This window comes from Rutilus rutilus, assembly GCF_951802725.1.
Source record: "Rutilus rutilus genome assembly, chromosome: 17".
NCBI classification, from domain to species: domain Eukaryota; kingdom Metazoa; phylum Chordata; class Actinopteri; order Cypriniformes; family Leuciscidae; genus Rutilus; species Rutilus rutilus.
This window is the reverse complement of record NC_140230.1, coordinates 28,663,185-28,675,216: the sequence shown is the minus strand read 5'-3', so window position 1 is coordinate 28,675,216 and position 12,032 is coordinate 28,663,185.

Genomic DNA, 12,032 nt, shown 5'->3' with positions numbered 1-12,032 from the left:
CCTGTCAAAAATTTGATAATATTTGAATATACATATTTTAATTCAGTCAGCAAATTAAATATGCTTCCAAAGCAGTTTTACATATAATAGTGTCATCCAACAGTGAGCAAGTGACAATGGTGAGAAAAAAAAAAAAAAAACAAAAAAAACACAATAACTGCCCAGTTTGTCAGAAAGGAAATATTTATAAATATAGCAATATTTGTTAAAAGAATAAAAATTAAAATCCTCAAATTTTCCACTGAGTCCCTCATTACCTCATGTGGATGTCAAAATCACTCTCCAGTGAATACAAAAGAAACACTGCATATATTATAGATTTAATATAATTTATGTTCTTGTTGCTTCATCCATATGCTAGACTTTTAATCAAATTTATTCAGGTCGTAGTCATTATGAATTTGTATTCTGATCAAATCAGAAGAATACCCACACTTCTTGAAAAATAATGTCTGATTATAGTAAATTCTATTCTGCTCTGTGTAATAGGCTATGCTTCTAGCAATTTAGAATTTTTTTTTCACGTGATATTGTCAGAACCCAATAGCTTTGGTTTCACTATTATTTCTTTTTAATGGTGCAAAAAATCCTCATATTTCCTCTTGTTCTTGTGTTTTGTTTTCAAAAGTACAGCATAACCACAACACTTAAAACCTAAAATACTATAGTCTCACCAAAAAATTATAATTAACAAAGTGCTGTTACAAAAATGTAAGTTAAATTTGTAGTAACCGACAGCATGTCACCAATGTTTTAAGTTGGCGCTTAAGCTGTATTGAAGCTGAACATTTTTATTAATTTGTAAAACTGCATTTGATTAGTCGGCCATCTCAAACAGCAATTCGGCAAAGACACAGCTGTGGTATTCTTTATTTAAGTCTTAGAAATTCTATTACACTGTCATCTAGCAGCCAGCGCAGCAGTTTTGGAGAAAAATCTCCCTGCAGAATAACTCAGACGAAGCTCCCGACAGGTTAAAAGTTACTAATCAAGAGAGGCAGAAAGGATAAGTGAGTGACAACACACTATGTTAAACTGCTCTGTTTAGCGGGTCAGCCGAGCAATTAATCCTGAGCACTCCAATATGCCAGGATGCCACATTTACCGTCTTAATGTATGCAAATGATGTCATTAAAATGCATGTTCATGTTTAGTCTCTAAATTAAGAGCTCATTTGCACTCCCAACAATCCAGAGATTCATTATTACAAATTACAACAATAATAATGACTCAAGACATCAAATTTACTCTCCTTGTACACCCTCCCCCTATTTACATTATGAATGTGAAAATAATTTATGTGACAATCAACAATTTGCAGCCACTGTATTGGAGGTTGTCAGCTGGCCAAAGCTATTATGTTATCTCTTGTTCTGCGGCTCTATATGATAAATAATGTGCCAGAATTATGCAATTACAGTCTGCTATGGTATTGTAGGAATGCAAAGGATTGCAAAAAAAAAAAAAAAAAAATTGAACAGAATTACTGATAACTGAGAGGACTGGCAAATGTGGAACATAGAAGATGATCGTGATGTGAATGGAAAATACAAACGCCTCAGAAATAACCGGGAAAATATGAAGTTAAGCGCTGGCAACGAACAACGGATCTCTAAATGATTCATGACCAAAATATCAACTCCAGCATTGAGGAAGTCAATGTTTTGTCCCGAAGAGGTTCCCAGCTAACAGGGAACGTTCCCACAACTTTCACTAACGTTCTTTAAAAGTTGTGTAAATGTTAGCACAAAACGTTAGTAAAATAATGTTTTCGGAACGTTCATACAACGTTATTAACGTTCTTGTAACGTTGAGTAAAAAACGTTCTTAGAACAACGTTCTTGGAACGTCTTTATGACGTTATTTGTGATTGATGAACGTTCTCATAACGTTGATAGAAAACGTTCTTAGAACAAGGTTCTTGGAACGTCTTTATGACGTTATTTGTGATTGATGAACGTTCTCATAACGTTGATAGAAAACGTTCTTAGAACAAGGTTTTTGGAACGTCTTTTTGACGTTATTTTTGACTTGATTAACATTCTCATAACGTTGATAGAAAACGTTCTTAGAACAAGGTTCTTGGAACGTCTTTTTGACGTTATTTGTGATTGATGAACGTTCTCATAATGTTGATAGAAAATGTTCTTAGAACAAGGTTCTTGGAACGTCTTTATGACGTTATGTTGTGATGGATGAACGTTCTCATAATGTTGATAGAAAACGTTCTTAGAACAAGGTTCTTGGAACGTCTTTATGACGTTATTTATGATTGATGAAAGTTCTCATAACGTTGATAGAAAACGTTCTTAGAACAAGGTTCTTGGAATGTCTTTTTGACGTTATTTGTGATTGATGAACGTTCTCATAATGTTGATAGAAAACGTTCTTAGAACAAGGTTCTTGGAATGTCTTTTTGACGTTATTTGTGATTGATGAACGTTCTCATAACGTTGATAGAAAACGTTCTTAGAACAAGGTTCTTGGAACGTCTTTATGACGTTATGTTGTGATGGATGAACGTTCTCATAATGTTGATAGAAAACGTTCTTAGAACAAGGTTCTTGGAACGTCTTTATGACGTTATTTATGATTGATGAAAGTTCTCATAACGTTGATAGAAAACGTTCTTAGAACAAGGTTCTTGGAATGTCTTTTTGACGTTATTTGTGATTGATGAACGTTCTCATAATGTTGATAGAAAACGTTCTTAGAACAAGGTTCTTGGAATGTCTTTTTGACGTTATTTGTGATTGATGAACGTTCTCATAACGTTGATAGAAAACGTTCTTAGAACAAGGTTCTTGGAACGTCTTTATGACGTTATTTGTGATTGATGAACGTTCTCATAACGTTGATAGAAAACGTTCTTAGAACAAGGTTCTTGGAACGTCTTTTTGATGTTATTTTTGATTTGATTAACGTTCTCATAACGTTGATAGAAAACGTTCTTAGAACAAGGTTCTTGGAACGTCTTTATGACGTTATGTTGTGATGGATGAACGTTCTCATAATGTTGATAGAAAACGTTCTTAGAACAAGGTTCTTGGAACGTCTTTATGACGTTATTTATGATTGATGAAAGTTCTCATAACGTTGATAGAAAACGTTCTTAGAACAAGGTTCTTGGAACGTCTTTATGACGTTATTTATGATTGATGAAAGTTCTCATAACGTTGATAGAAAACGTTCTTAGAACAAGGTTCTTGGAATGTCTTTTTGACGTTATTTGTGATTGATGAACGTTCTCATAACGTTGATAGAAAACGTTCTTAGAACAAGGTTCTTGGAACGTCTTTATGACGTTATTTATGATTGATGAAAGTTCTCATAACGTTGATAGAAAACGTTCTTAGAACAAGGTTCTTGGAATGTCTTTTTGACGTTATTTGTGATTGATGAACGTTCTCATAACGTTGATAGAAAACGTTCTTAGAACAAGGTTCTTGGAACGTCTTTATGACGTTATTTATGATTGATGATCGTTCTCATAACGTTGATAGAAAACGTTATTAGAACAAGGTTCTTGGAACATCTTTATGACATTATGTTGTGATGGATGAACGTTCTCATAACGTTGATAGAAAACATTCTTAGAACAAGGTTCTTGGAACGTCTTTATGACGTTATTTATGATTGATGAAAGTTCTCATAATGTTGATAGAAAACGTTCTTAGAACAAGGTTTTTGGAACGTCTTTATGACATTATGTTGTGATGGATGAACGTTCTCATAACGTTGATAGAAAACGTTCTTAGAACAAGGTTCTTGGAACGTCTTTAAGACGTTATGTTGTGATGGATGAACATTATCATAATGTTGATAGAAAACATTCTTAGAACAAGGTTCTTGGAACGTCTTTTTGACGTTATTTGTGATGGATGAAAGTTCTCATAACGTTGATAGAAAACGTTCTTAGAACAAGGTTCTTGGAACGTCTTTATGACGTTATTTGTGATTGATGAAAGTTCTCATAACGTTGATAGAAAACGTTCTTAGAACAAGGTTCTTGGAACGTCTTTTTGACGTTATTTGTGATGGATGAAAGTTCTCATAACGTTGATAGAAAACGTTCTTAGAACAAGGTTCTTGGAACGTCTTTTTGACGTTATTTGTGATTGATGAACGTTCTCATAATGTTGATAGGAAACGTTCTTAGAACAAGGTTCTTGGAACGTCTTTATGACGTTATGTTGTGATGGATGAAAGTTCTCATAATGTTGATAGAAAACGTTCTTAGAACAAGGTTCTTGGAACATCTTTTTGACGTTATTTGTGATTGATGAAAGTTCTCATAATGTTGATAGAAAACGTTCTTAGAACAAGGTTCTTGGAACGTCTTTTTGACGTTATTTGTGATTGATGAACGTTCTCATAATGTTGATAGGAAACGTTCTTAGAACAAGGTTCTTGGAACGTCTTTATGACGTTATGTTGTGATGGATGAAAGTTCTCATAATGTTGATAGAAAACGTTCTTAGAACAAGGTTCTTGGAACGTCTTTTTGACGTTATTTGTGATTGATGAAAGTTCTCATAATGTTGATAGGAAACGTTCTTAGAACAAGGTTCTTGGAACGTCTTTATGACGTTATGTTGTGATGGATGAAAGTTCTCATAATGTTGATAGAAAACGTTCTTAGAACAAGGTTCTTGGAACATCTTTTTGACGTTATTTGTGATTGATGAAAGTTCTCATAATGTTGATAGAAAACGTTCTTAGAACAAGGTTCTTGGAACGTCTTTTTGACGTTATTTGTGATTGATGAAAGTTCTCATAATGTTGATAGAAAACATTCTTAGAACAAGGTTCTTGGAACGTCTTTTTGACGTTATTTGTGATTGATGAAAGTTCTCATAATGTTGATAGGAAACGTTCTTAGAACAAGGTTCTTGGAACGTCTTTATGACGTTATGTTGTGATGGATGAACGTTCTCATAATGTTGATAGAAAACGTTCTTAGAACAAGGTTCTTGGAACATCTTTTTGACGTTATTTGTGATTGATGAAAGTTCTCATAATGTTGATAGAAAACGTTCTTAGAACAAGGTTCTTGGAACGTCTTTTTGACGTTATTTGTGATTGATGAAAGTTCTCATAATGTTGATAGGAAACGTTCTTAGAACAAGGTTCTTGGAACGTCTTTATGACGTTATGTTGTGATGGATGAAAGTTCTCATAATGTTGATAGGAAACGTTCTTAGAACAAGGTTCTTGGAACGTCTTTATGACGTTATGTTGTGATGGATGAAAGTTCTCATAATGTTGATAGAAAACGTTCTTAGAACAAGGTTCTTGGAACGTCTTTATGACGTTATGTTGTGATGGATGAACGTTCTCATAATGTTGATAGAAAACGTTCTTAGAACAAGGTTCTTGGAACGTTTTTTTGACATTATTTGTGATTGATGAAAGTTCTCATAACGTTGATAGAAAACGTTCTTAGAACAAGGTTCTTGGAACGTCTTTTTGACGTTATATTGTGATGGATGAACATTCTCATAATGTTGATAGAAAACGTTCTTAGAACAAGGTTCTTGGAACGTCTTTTTGACATTATTTGTGATTGATGAAAGTTCTCATAACGTTGATAGAAAACGCTCTTAGAACAAGGTTCTTGGAACGTCTTTATGACGTTATGTTGTGATGGATGAAAGTTCTCATAATGTTGATAGAAAACGTTCTTAGAACAAGGTTCTTGGAACGTCTTTATGACGTTATGTTGTGATGGATGAAAGTTCTCATAATGTTGATAGGAAACGTTCTTAGAACAAGGTTCTTGGAACGTCTTTATGACGTTATGTTGTGATGGATGAAAGTTCTCATAATGTTGATAGAAAACGTTCTTAGAACAAGGTTCTTGGAACGTCTTTATGACGTTATGTTGTGATGGATGAACGTTCTCATAATGTTGATAGAAAACGTTCTTAGAACAAGGTTCTTGGAACGTTTTTTTGACATTATTTGTGATTGATGAAAGTTCTCATAACGTTGATAGAAAACGTTCTTAGAACAAGGTTCTTGGAACGTCTTTTTGACGTTATATTGTGATGGATGAACATTCTCATAATGTTGATAGAAAACGTTCTTAGAACAAGGTTCTTGGAACGTCTTTTTGACATTATTTGTGATTGATGAAAGTTCTCATAACGTTGATAGAAAACGCTCTTAGAACAAGGTTCTTGGAACGTCTTTATGACGTTATTTGTGATGGATGAACATTCTCATAATGTTGATAGAAAACGTTCTTAGAACAAAGTTCTTGGAACATCTTTTTGACATTATTTGTGATTGATGAAAGTTCTCATAATGTTGATAGAAAACGTTCTTAGAACAAGGTTCTTGGAACGTTTTTTTGACATTATTTGTGATTGATGAAAGTTCTCATAACGTTGATAGAAAACGTTCTTAGAACAAGGTTCTTGGAACGTCTTTATGACGTTATTTGTGATTGATGAAAGTTCTCATAACGTTGATAGAAAACGTTCTTAGAACAACATTCTCAGAACGTCCTTATAATGTTATTAGTATTTTCTGAATGTTATATTTAGGCTATCATAGGCTATCATAGGCTATCATATTTTGAGTGTTTTTAGTAATTGTTGTTTTGGTGTGTTTGAGTGCTCATTGATGTTACAATTACACAGCAAAAGTTCAGTGACATTTTTATTTGTGAATGGTAGAAAGCAAGTACTGATCCTGAAATAATGACATAAATAAAGGTAAAAAATTGAACTACATGATGCAGGGAGCAGACTACACAGTGAACTCAGAGAAAACGCTACGCTTGAGTAAAAACAGTTTGTGAATAGCTACTACAAATGATGCCCATGAAAGAGATTGTGAATGCATTGAATAGGATATGTTTTGTTGGTTAATAGCATGCTACTATTACACAGTAGTGATAATGTTAAGCACCAGAATGAAATAAAATATTCAGAAGTTAACAGCATAGCTGACTTACAGATTCAGTTAACATCCACTAATGAGTAAGCGTGATGATTCAGGGAGCTGGCTACACAGTGAACTCAGAGGAAACGCTACCCTTGAGCAAACAGTGTGTGAATAGCTACTACAAATGATGGGAAAGTGCCCGTGCAAAATCAGTTTTTGTGTGTGTTTTTAATAATTGTTGTTTTGGTGTGTTTGAGTGCTCATTGTTACAATTACACAGCAAAAGTTCAGTGACATTTTTATTTATGCATGGAAGAAAGCACCAAGTAAAATTTGACTATATACGATTCAGGGAGCAGGCTACAGTGAACTCTGAGAAAAGCTGTGAATAAAATACAATATTCAGAAGTAAACAGTGTAGCTGACAGAGTGTTTATGCCAGAATGTTAATTTTTAGACAATTACCTTCTTTTACCGATATATTTAACAATATCTTTTGCATTTCTAATCCAAACAACGTCAAACTTTACACTGACTGCACTTACTTGTGCCCGTAGCAAAAAACCTGTCAAGTTTGAAAATGTTGTTAACAGACAGACAGACAGACCTTCCTATAATTTGGATAGATGTACAGATAGATAGATATGCTATTCAAATATGTGAAGCACTGTTAAATATATTGAAATACATTTTGAAAATATATTATTTAAAAAATACATTGAACATAAACCTTTTAAATTGTTCCTCATGTTACATCTTTAAATATGTGTACATATTGTGTATATTTCACAAAATATATTCATGCCTTTTATCATGTTTAGTTTTTAATAAATGTTTTTGCAATTTTATTTCTACACCACGTTAACCATTTATAAAGCTATATAATATATTACATTATATTATAATATATAACTATATATAGCCTATTAACCTATTATATAAATGATTTTGTAAACATTGTTTTACACTCATACTTCATATACTCATTCCGTTTACAGTTTGGTGATGGCCACTAGCCATACACTTAATAATGTTAACCTCACATTTCAGGATATTTTATATGATTATCAAATAATTCCCTCCATCAATTCTTCTTTTATATTAAATGCTGCGTGAGCGTGACTTCTACGTCTTTTAATTAGCGCGCGCACTCGAGTTGGATTTGAACCAGATTTGAACTGGAGTTACCATGGAAACGGGCGGGGAGCTCAACTGACGACCACACCACAGTCTATGCTGACGACAAGCAGCAACTCCGTCTCTCACTGTTGTCTCTTCGCTAATTTCAGGTAAGTTTAGTCACCAAAATTAAACAAATTGTACATAAAAATGTTTCTGACACATTCTTTCATGTAAATGATACGCTTCCGTTGAATATTTACTTTATAGAAATGGTTTTAGTGTCTTCGGGAAAAGTCCGTTAGCATCTCAACTTTTAGGCTAACGTCAAGGTAAGTTAAGGTTAGGTTGATTAGACTTTAGCTGCTAAGTTTAGGCTTTAGGCTTTTAATCAGAGGTTTTGTAAAGGTTTTGCTGGCATTTTTTCAATGTGAATGGAAGTAACGTTAAACTAAATTATCTTAAAAGTATTCACTGGACCGTTAATTCATAGTTTCCACGTGACGGAATGCCCACCTGGAGGGCAAATTGGGGTTTTATAATGCCATTTATCCCTAGTATTAACATGCAACCGTTTCAAGTCAAGTTTCAAGTCAGTTGAATCACCGTTTTATATTATTAATGTGCTCTTTTAATTTAAGCATACAGCCGCACACACACACATACGTTACACACAGATTAATAACCTTACTTAAAAAAAAAAGATATATTCCTGGACAAGCTACTTTTTTTTTTTTTTTTTTTTTTTTTTAACAAGTGAATGAACGATTTATTTGTCCAAAGGACAAGTAACTTACAAGACCAGGGTTAATGCTAAGCCCTGTGGCCAGTTGCATAAACTGTTAAGACTAGTCTTACAAGTTAGTCATCCAATTTTATTCTTTAAAACTGTTAATAACTTTTTAAAGTCAGTAACATAATAGATTGGTCTAATTTGACACCGAACAGTAAGACTGATTATTACCCCTAATTAACTTCTAGTTGATCATACTAGTTCTTAAGACACAGTCTTAACATAGTGGTTATGTTTATGCAACTGACCCCTGGTTTATACATTTTTATAATTTTATTATAATAACGTTAGCTTCAGAAGACCTTTCTCAATGCTGCTATTGTCATACAATGAAAGTATTATATTCCTACTTCCATATAGTATGGCAAATTAGTACAAATTAGAAAAGTTTAGCAGGTACAGAATTTTGATGCACGTTATCTTATTTTCCCCTCAATGATAGTTTTCATTTTCAGGTGTAGCTAATCCTTTACAATGTGTTATTGAACCTTTCCATTGTATAACATTTGTAAGCTACATTTTAATCTTGTGTGGTTTAATATTTATAGGACTCAAAGCACAGCCTAAATAACTTAAGGGTTAACATTTATTGAGTAGTCACAATGTTATTATTAAATGTTTATGAAACAATAAATCACCATTAGTAACATCAGTCAATCTGTTCACTTTATAGACGGGGCATGAAGAGACTGGACCACAGCATGAAGAGACTGGACCACAGTGCTAGTTTGGCACCCCCACACTACTTATATTTAAGGGTTAGTTCACCCAAAAATGTATATTCTGTCAGTAATTATACACCCTCATGTTGTTCCAACCCCTTAAAGGATTAGTTCACCCCTAAATGTAAATTTCCTAATAATTTACTCACCCCAATGCCTTCCAAGATATCTATGTCTTTCTATCCTCAGTGGGAGAGAAATTATGTTTTTCGAGGAAAACATTTCTGGATTTTTCTTCTAACAACAGACTTCATTGGTTACCATCGTTTTTAAGTCCAAATCAATGCAGTTTCAAAAGTCTTTTAAGTGTTTAAACGGGCTGTACGCGATCACAGCTGAAGAAGAGGTTGTTATCTAGCGAAACGATAGGGCGTTTTCAATTTTTTTTTATAATTTATAGACTTTTTACCTTCAATAGTTCGGATTGAGATGATCAACAAACGGACAGGGAACTACGTCATCACGTTGAAAGGTCACGCCGGCAATACTATTTGAACTACTTTTCATATTCAGCAGAATGTTATTCATATACTATTCATATTCAGTGAATACTATTACTATATATAATTGCAAACAATACTATTTGAACTATCCTCCTACGTACGGTCGCATTGTAAACAGTGGGGCGATACTAGGGGTGCACCGATCCGATATTAGGATCGGATATCGGCCGCGATACTGATAAAATAGCTGGATCGGGGATCGGAAAAAATAACAGATCCACGGGCCGATCCAGGTTTTTTTTTTTTTTCTCGTCGTCGCAGCAGAACCTACGTCATTCGTCAGCTTCACGCGTGTCGCATGCTAGAAGCAACATGGAGCGAGCCAGAGGCCGTTTCTCAATACCAAGTACGCAAACTTCGGACTTGCGTCCTCCTTGGTAGTTCGGACTTGCCAAGTTCGACTCAGGAGAACGAACTCCCGAGGACGAGAGGACGCGAGTCCGGTTATTCTGCAAATGGAACAGCGGTGTACTTGATCGCGTCACTCAGCTCGCTCTGGCTACTCCGGTAATCCCTTTATGTATATTTTAGCCAACAATAAAACGAAGTATGTTATACAACACCACTCTGCCTCTTTTCATTTAAAAAAAAAAACTTAAACATATTAATGGCCACATAAATGTGGTTCAGGCAAACGCGTACATTGATTATCTTTACTGCATATTAACAACACGAAATATAAAACACAACCCTGCTTCTTTTTGTTTTCATTTTAAAAAATATGAAACATAATGATCATTAAAACTGACATTTAAATTTGCCATTGCTGATTAAGTGAGCATTCAGGTCATGTTTGTGATGGTGGTGTGACACGTTTGACCAATACACAGTTTTTTTGTTTCCACCGCTACATTTTTTTTTTTTTTTTTTGACATTTATTTAAAGAAGTTTGATTATATTCTATTTTCGATTACATTTATTTAAAGAAGTTTGATTATATTCTATTTTCGATTTTGAATGCACAATTGTTTTTTAAATAAATAAGAATACAACACATTACATACATCTGTTATTTTGTCTTAGTTATGTTTAGTTAGTAAAGTCTGGTGCCTTTAGTCTCTTCAAGGAAGGTATTTGTGGAAGGTATACAGTTTATTATTAATTCAACTATAGTATCGGATCGGTATCGGGTATCGACAGATACACAAAGCCCAGGTATCGGTATCGGGACTGAAAAAGTCGGATCGGTGCACCCCTAGGCGATACTTCTGCCGGTGCCGGCGTGACCTTTCAACGTGATGACGTAGTTCCCTGTCCGTTTGTTGATCATCTCAATCCGAACTATTGAAGGTAAAAAGTCTATAAATTATAAAAAAAAATTGAAAACGCCCAATCGTTTCGCTAGATAACAACCTCTTCTTCAGCTGTGATCGCGTACAGCCCGTTTAAACACTTCAAAGACTTTTGAAACTGCATTGATTTGGACTTAAAAACGATGGTCACCAATGAAGTCTGTTGTTAGAAGAAAAATCCAGAAATGTTTTCCTCGAAAAACATAATTTCTCTCCCACTGAGGATAGAAAGACATAGATATCTTGGAAGGCATTGGGGTGAGTAAATTATTGGGAAATTTTCATTTAGGGGTGAACTAATCCTTTTAAAGGATAATTCCGGTATTTAGCACTTTTGAGTCTCTTTTCTGGTTTGTTTTGGATGAACTAGAGTGGTGGACACAGAAATGTTGACGATGGGTCCTGTCTCGACTTTTTGACTCGTTTAGAATCGCCTTTGTCCGCTTCAGAGTGGCTGGCTACGGGCATGCACGAACATGTCCTTAAAACAACCTTTAACGTTAGTTTTCAAAACTGTGCAACTCACAGAGTGGTGTTCGTTGATGATTAAAAACAAATATATCGGCACAATGTATGATTTCAATCCGTGTTATTTGCTATAGTGGAACTATTTATTCAGATAACTCACAACTGCGTATAAACTTCCGCTCGATATTTGAGTCTGAAGCACAGTAATATCAACGAGCAATGAGTCCTCCAACAGAAATCA